This window comes from Heloderma suspectum, chromosome 1 (genome assembly GCF_057233095.1).
Source record: "Heloderma suspectum isolate Gila_16-S chromosome 1, 16-S_ref, whole genome shotgun sequence".
NCBI classification, from domain to species: domain Eukaryota; kingdom Metazoa; phylum Chordata; class Lepidosauria; order Squamata; family Helodermatidae; genus Heloderma; species Heloderma suspectum.
Window position 1 is genome coordinate 164,696,725 of NC_139458.1, and position 6,026 is coordinate 164,702,750.

General features: G+C 45.5%; 1 pseudogene; it reads right to left on the bottom strand.

Moving 5' to 3' along the window:
• Positions 1-302: 302 nt before the first annotated feature.
• LOC146358382 (uncharacterized) lies at positions 303-3,212 on the bottom strand (annotated as a pseudogene).
• Between the last annotated feature and the right edge of the window lie 2,814 nt (positions 3,213-6,026).

Sequence of the window (6,026 nt, forward strand, 5' to 3'; positions counted from 1 at the left end):
AGGCAAGACCTTTGGGGGCTGTCTTACGCTTGCGCTGTACTAATCTCTTTGTCTAGTTGAGCAGGAGACAGAAAGCAGGCAGCGCCTTTCACATACCTAGGCATGCGCAGAGTGGTAGTCTTGTACTCTAACGTAAATACATTCTTGGTATCCCTGAGTCTCTGACAAGGCACTGTGTCTTTGTTTGGCATGACAATTTCTCACAGAGGAAGAATAGACATAGCCTAGCTTATAAAACTGTGGGATAACAGACATATTACAACTGAAATTTCTATAACATTCCCCCCCTCAAAAGGCTTTTCTTAAATCCCATACCTCTCCTTGGTCCAGCAGTGGACTACACACTTAAAGGCGCAAACCATCATCAATAGTATCATAACAAACAGAACTGCGCCAATTACAAGTTGTTTCAACCATGCAAAATCAGGGAGCCAGGAAGTCAACCATAACCAAGGATCACTTGCTCCTGAATAATTCTGTCCAATCATATCTTGTAGTTTGGCGATTTCATCTTCTATGGTTTTGTTTAAATCATGGAACTTTACTCTACACCCTTGCTTCACTAGGGTGCAGAAGCCACCTTGGCGTGCTAAGAGATAATCTAAAACAAACCAATATTGGGCCGCTAGCTGGCTGAGATCTTCAATTTCAGATTGCATGGCCCTTACCATTAAGGCTGTGGCACTGATGGTCTTCTCTAAATGGCAAGTGAGGCCTAGGATGCTTTTTCTATTTTCTTGTGCAATAATTCCTGGTTATGAACCCAGGGTAAGCAATCCTGTAATTAGCCCGCCCCCTACCCTGTTTGGTTCTGAATCTGACCATTGTTTTCCAATAATTACAGTATCATCACAGTTCTTACCCATCTGTCCTACAAGTTGCCCCATCCCTCCAACCTCTCTCTTTCTTCTCCCAGATTGAGGTTTTACCATTTGTACTGGGATGGTGAGATACCCAACCCCTACACATTGGTAATTCCCAGGGTGGTAATTAGTAGCCCATCCATTGAAGAAAAACCACAGGCTGGGATCTCTCATCTGCCAACCTGAGCATATGCTTCCTATCCCAGCATAATTGGGAGAGAACATAGGGTACTCGGGGTAAAGACTTCCAAAATCAATGTCACCGAGATTAATGGGAGAAGAATAGGAGGAATTAAAACTTCCCCAAAGCCAAAACCGATCGGTGCACTGCGAATAATTTCCCAACCCATCTAGAAGAGTTTTAGCCTTGTTATAATTAAGGGCTTTATTATTCCAGACACCAGAATGTTGACAACAAAAACACATTCCCCTGGTGTAAGTCTGGAATATGAACTTTCGAAACTCAGTCTTGCTCAATTCATCAGGGACTCTTGAAAAGAGAGTGCCCTCTTTCTGTAGAGCTCCAACTATTACCTGCATTCTCTAATCAAGGCAGGCAACAAAGTGAAGTCTCTGACAGTTGATGGGTGTTCATAGTAAAGAATAGAATCCTCCACATTTTGCCTAAACATATGCTCAGCATGTCTCTTAAACCAGTTTCCTTTTACCTGAGTGGGAAGTGTTAAAACAACTAGACTTAAGAAGGAAAGACTAATATGCATGTTTAAGCATCAGGAGATTGCTCTCTCCTGAACAAATACTTTAGTCCCTCTAGTGGTTTGCTACTCCAACGGTGGCCTTCAGGTGGGTTAGCTTCCGGTGTGACCCTCTCTAGTGCAGTTGATGCCTTTATGTGGGTGTGATGGATCCACTTCTTTCCTCCAGCGACCTTTACAGCCGTGTGAGTGGTGAGTAGAACCTGAAACGGACCCTTCCACTTCTCAGTAAGGGGTTCATCTTTCCAGGACCGGATCAGCACCCAATCACCAGGACTGAAATTATGCACTGGAGCATCCAAAGGCAAGGATTGGTATGGTGCTACGAACCTGTGAAGACAAGACAAAACAGACTGCAAAGCAGTAACATATTCTTGGATCTCTAAAGCCCCTACTTCTAAGTTTACATTTAAACTATCAGCCATAGGTAATATCCGAGGTGGGCGCCCATATAAAATTTCAAAGGGTGTCAATTTAATACTTCCCCTGGGGGTGCACTGTATTTGAGTTAAGGCGATTGGCAAGGCCTGTGGCCATTTCACCTTAGTCTCTGAACAAATTTTAGTAAGCATTGACTTTAGGGTGCGATTCATCCTCTCAACTTGACCTGAAGATTGAGGCCTCCAAGGAGAGTGTAGTTTCCAGTTGATTTGTAGTGCCTGAGCCACTGCTCGCGTCATCTGTCCAACAAAATGGGCCCCCTGTTCCGATTCAATCTCCTCAGGTAACAAGAACCTAGGGACTACTTCTTTTAACAGGATCTTGGCTACTATTTGTGCAGTGGCTGTGCGAGTAGGATAAGCCTCAACCCACCCAGTCAATTGGTCTACTATTACTAATAAATATCGATATCCATGAGTTTGGGGCAACTCTGAAAAGTCGATTTGAAGTCTTTGGAAAGGATAGTAAGCCCATGGGCGACTATTGAAGCAAGGACACCCACGGCCAGTCCTCTTTCCATTGCCTCATGTCATTTTGCAACGCACCCGTGAAGATGGTTGGACTCATGGTGTCCTCTGTGGAAGGACAGCCCATAAGAGCTGAACTTAATATGGGTATCGGGATCTTCCCATTCAAATGCAAATATTTTATGACTGCCCTCATGTAAAGGGATTGAAAAGAATGCATCCTTTAAGTCCAGTACTGAAAGCCATCTGACCTCTTTGGGAATTTGGGTTATAATGGTGTGTGGGTTTGGAACCACAGGATGATCCGCACTAATAGTATTGTTGATGACCCTTAAGTCTTGGACTAGGAGGAACTCAATCCCCTTTCCAGGTTTGGGGGGTTTCTTTACTCCAATTATAGGGGTATTAAAGGGTGAAGTTCCTTCTTTCAACCAGCCATATTGTTTAAACTTTTCAATCAAAGGTTTCAGTCCCTTTCTGGCTTCTAGTGACAAGGGGTATTGTCTAATCTTTACTGGTTGAGCTCCTGGCTTAAGGTTGATTTGCACAGGCTTAACAAACTTTGCCCTTGCGGGTGCCTTCCCTGCCCATACATCTTCAGGGGCCCTTTTTGCCACATCGGCTCCCCGGTAGGGATCTGCTGTATGTCGCATGTTCTCATCCACATAAGCTTGCAAACACATCTGATAGTTAGATCCTTGCTGCTTTGGCAACCTAACAACCATCTTGTCATCTCAAAAGAAAATTTCTGCTTGTAACTTTGTCAACAAGTCCCGACCAAGAAGTGCAACTGGGCACCTTTCAGACACAACAAATTCATGCTCCAAATGACAACTTCCAACCTTCGTGAGAAGGGGAAAGGTATAAGGGACCTTAGTGGGTTGGCCTTCGATCCCTTCAATTATTACAGTTCTATATTAATTTGTGGCTTTGGTGCTTTTGGCAGCATGGAATAAGTTGCTCCTGTGTCAATAAGTCCCATTATTTCTCTTCCCTCCACCTCCTGCAACGGAGAGAACAGCTCTGATAGCGCCCAATAATAGTCTTCAGACACATGTAGGAAGAAAGCCAGACTATGAAGCACATGGTCTTCGATGTCTATATCCTAATGCCCAGTGTATGGGAAACAAACAGAACGAACTTGAACTCTTAATACAGGAGGGAAATTATGACTTGATAGGTATAACTGAGATTTGGTGGGATGACTCTCATGACTGGAATACAGCATTGAAGGATATAACTTGTTCAAAAAGAACAGGAGGAACAGAAAGGGAGGTGGGGTTGCACTGTATGTGCAAAATACATATCTCTGCACAGAAATACAGGAGGATGAGCTTGGTAGCCCCATCGAGAGCATCTGGATCAAAATAAATGAAGCAAAGAATAAAAGGAACCTGCTGGCCGGAGTCTACTACTGGCCACCCAACCAAGGAGAAGATGAGGATGAAACTTTTGAAAAGCAAATAGCCAATGTTTCAAGGAAGCATGATGTAGTAGTAATGGGGGACTTCAATTTCCCCAATATTTGTTGGGAGACAAATTCTGCAAAACATGGCCCCTCCAGGAAATTCCTGACTTGTGTGGCGGATAACTTCCTCCTACAGAAAGTAGAGGAAGGAACTAGAGGATCGGCTATCCGTGACTTGATCCTAACCAACAGAGATGACTTAGTGGATCAAGTAGCAGTTACAGGAACTCTGGGGGAAAGCGATCATGTTGCACTTGAGTTCTTGGTTCTAAGGGAAGCAAAAGCCAAGTGTAGTCAAACACAAACCCTCGATTTTAGGAAAGCTGATTTTAATACACTCAGAACAATGATCAGTAAGGTCCCATGGCAAGCGACACTAACGAGAAAAGGAGTCCAAGATGGGTGGGAGCTTGAAAAAAAGGAAATTCTCAAGGCACAATCACAAACAATTCCAACAAGCAGAAAAGGTGGAAGACAACAGAAGAAGCCACTGTGGCTTCACAAGAAGCTTAGGGATGACCTGAAAACAAAAAAGGACACATATAGGAAGTAGAAAGAAGGCCATGTAACAAAGGAAGAGTACAGGCAGGTAGCACAGAATTGCAGGGATGGCGTCAGGAAGGCTAAAGCTGAGAATGAGCTGAGGTTAGCGAGGGATGCTAAAAACAACAAAAAGGCTTTCTTCAGCTACGTGCATAGTAAAAGGCAGAGGAAAGAAATGGTTGTTCAGCTATTCAATAAGGATGGCAAAACGATAACAGATGACAAAGAAAAGGCAGAGGTGCTCAATTCCTACTTTGGCTCAGTCTTCTCCCAAAAGAGGGTCTATGACCCCCCTGGCAAAGGCGAAGTGCAGGCTGAAGGGGCAGGATTTCAGCTTGAGATCGATAGGTCAAGGAACACCTAATTTTTTATTTTATTTATTTATTATTAAATTTATTAATCGCCCATCTGGCTGGTCACCCAGCCACTCTGGGCGATGTACAACATACCATAAAACAATTTAAAACAATAAAATTCTACCATAATTTTTTTTTTTAAATACCCTAACCCACCCCAAATGCCTGCCTGAACAACCACGTTTTTAATGCACGACGGAAGCTCATTAAAGAGGGGGCATGACGGAGTTCCCTAGGGAGGGAGTTCCACAGAGTGGGGGCCACCACAGAAAAGGCCTCTCCCTCGTCCCCACCAGTCTAGCTGCCCTGGCTGATGGGACAGAGAGAAGGCCATCCGAGGCTGATCTTGTTAAGCGGCCTGTCTGGTGTTGCTGGAGGCGCTCCTTAAGATAGGCTGGGCTGGAACCATATAGGGTTTTAAAGGTCAAAACCAACACCTTGAATTTGGCCCGGAAAACAACTGGTAACCAGTGCAACTCCTTCAGCACTGGAGTGATGTGATCTCACCGGTGGCTGCCTTTAATCAGGCGAGCCGCCGCGTTCTGTACCAGCTGCAGCTTCTGAACCGTCTTCAAGGGTAACCCCATGTAGAGCGCATTACAGTAGTCTAAACGAGAGGAGACCAGGGCATGTACAACCGATGGGAGCAGATGGTCGGGAAGGAAAGGGCGCAGCCGCCGTATCAGATGGAGTTGATACAGCGCTGTCCGGCTCACAGCTGACACCTGAGCCTCCATGGACAGCTGGGAGTCCAAAATGACCCCCAGGCTGCGGACCTGGTCTTTCAAGGGTAGCCGTACCCCATTCAACACCAGGTCAACATCCCCCAGCCTCCTCTTGTCTCCCACCAAAAGTACCTCGGTCTTGTCAGGGTTCAGCTTCAGCTTATTCCTCCCCATCCAGCCACTCACCATCTCCAGACATTTGGACAGGGATTCTACGGCCAACCTTGGTGAAGATTTGAATGAGAGGTAGAGCTGCGTGTCATCTGCATATTGATGACACTGCACCCCAAACCTCCTGATGATAGCCCCCAGCGGCTTCACATAGATGTTAAATAGCATCGGGGAGAAGATGGAACCCTGTGGCACCCCACAAGTAAGTGGCCACGGGTCCGAAACCTCCTCTCCCAGTGCTACCCTCTGGTACCTGCCGGAGAGGAAGGACCGGAA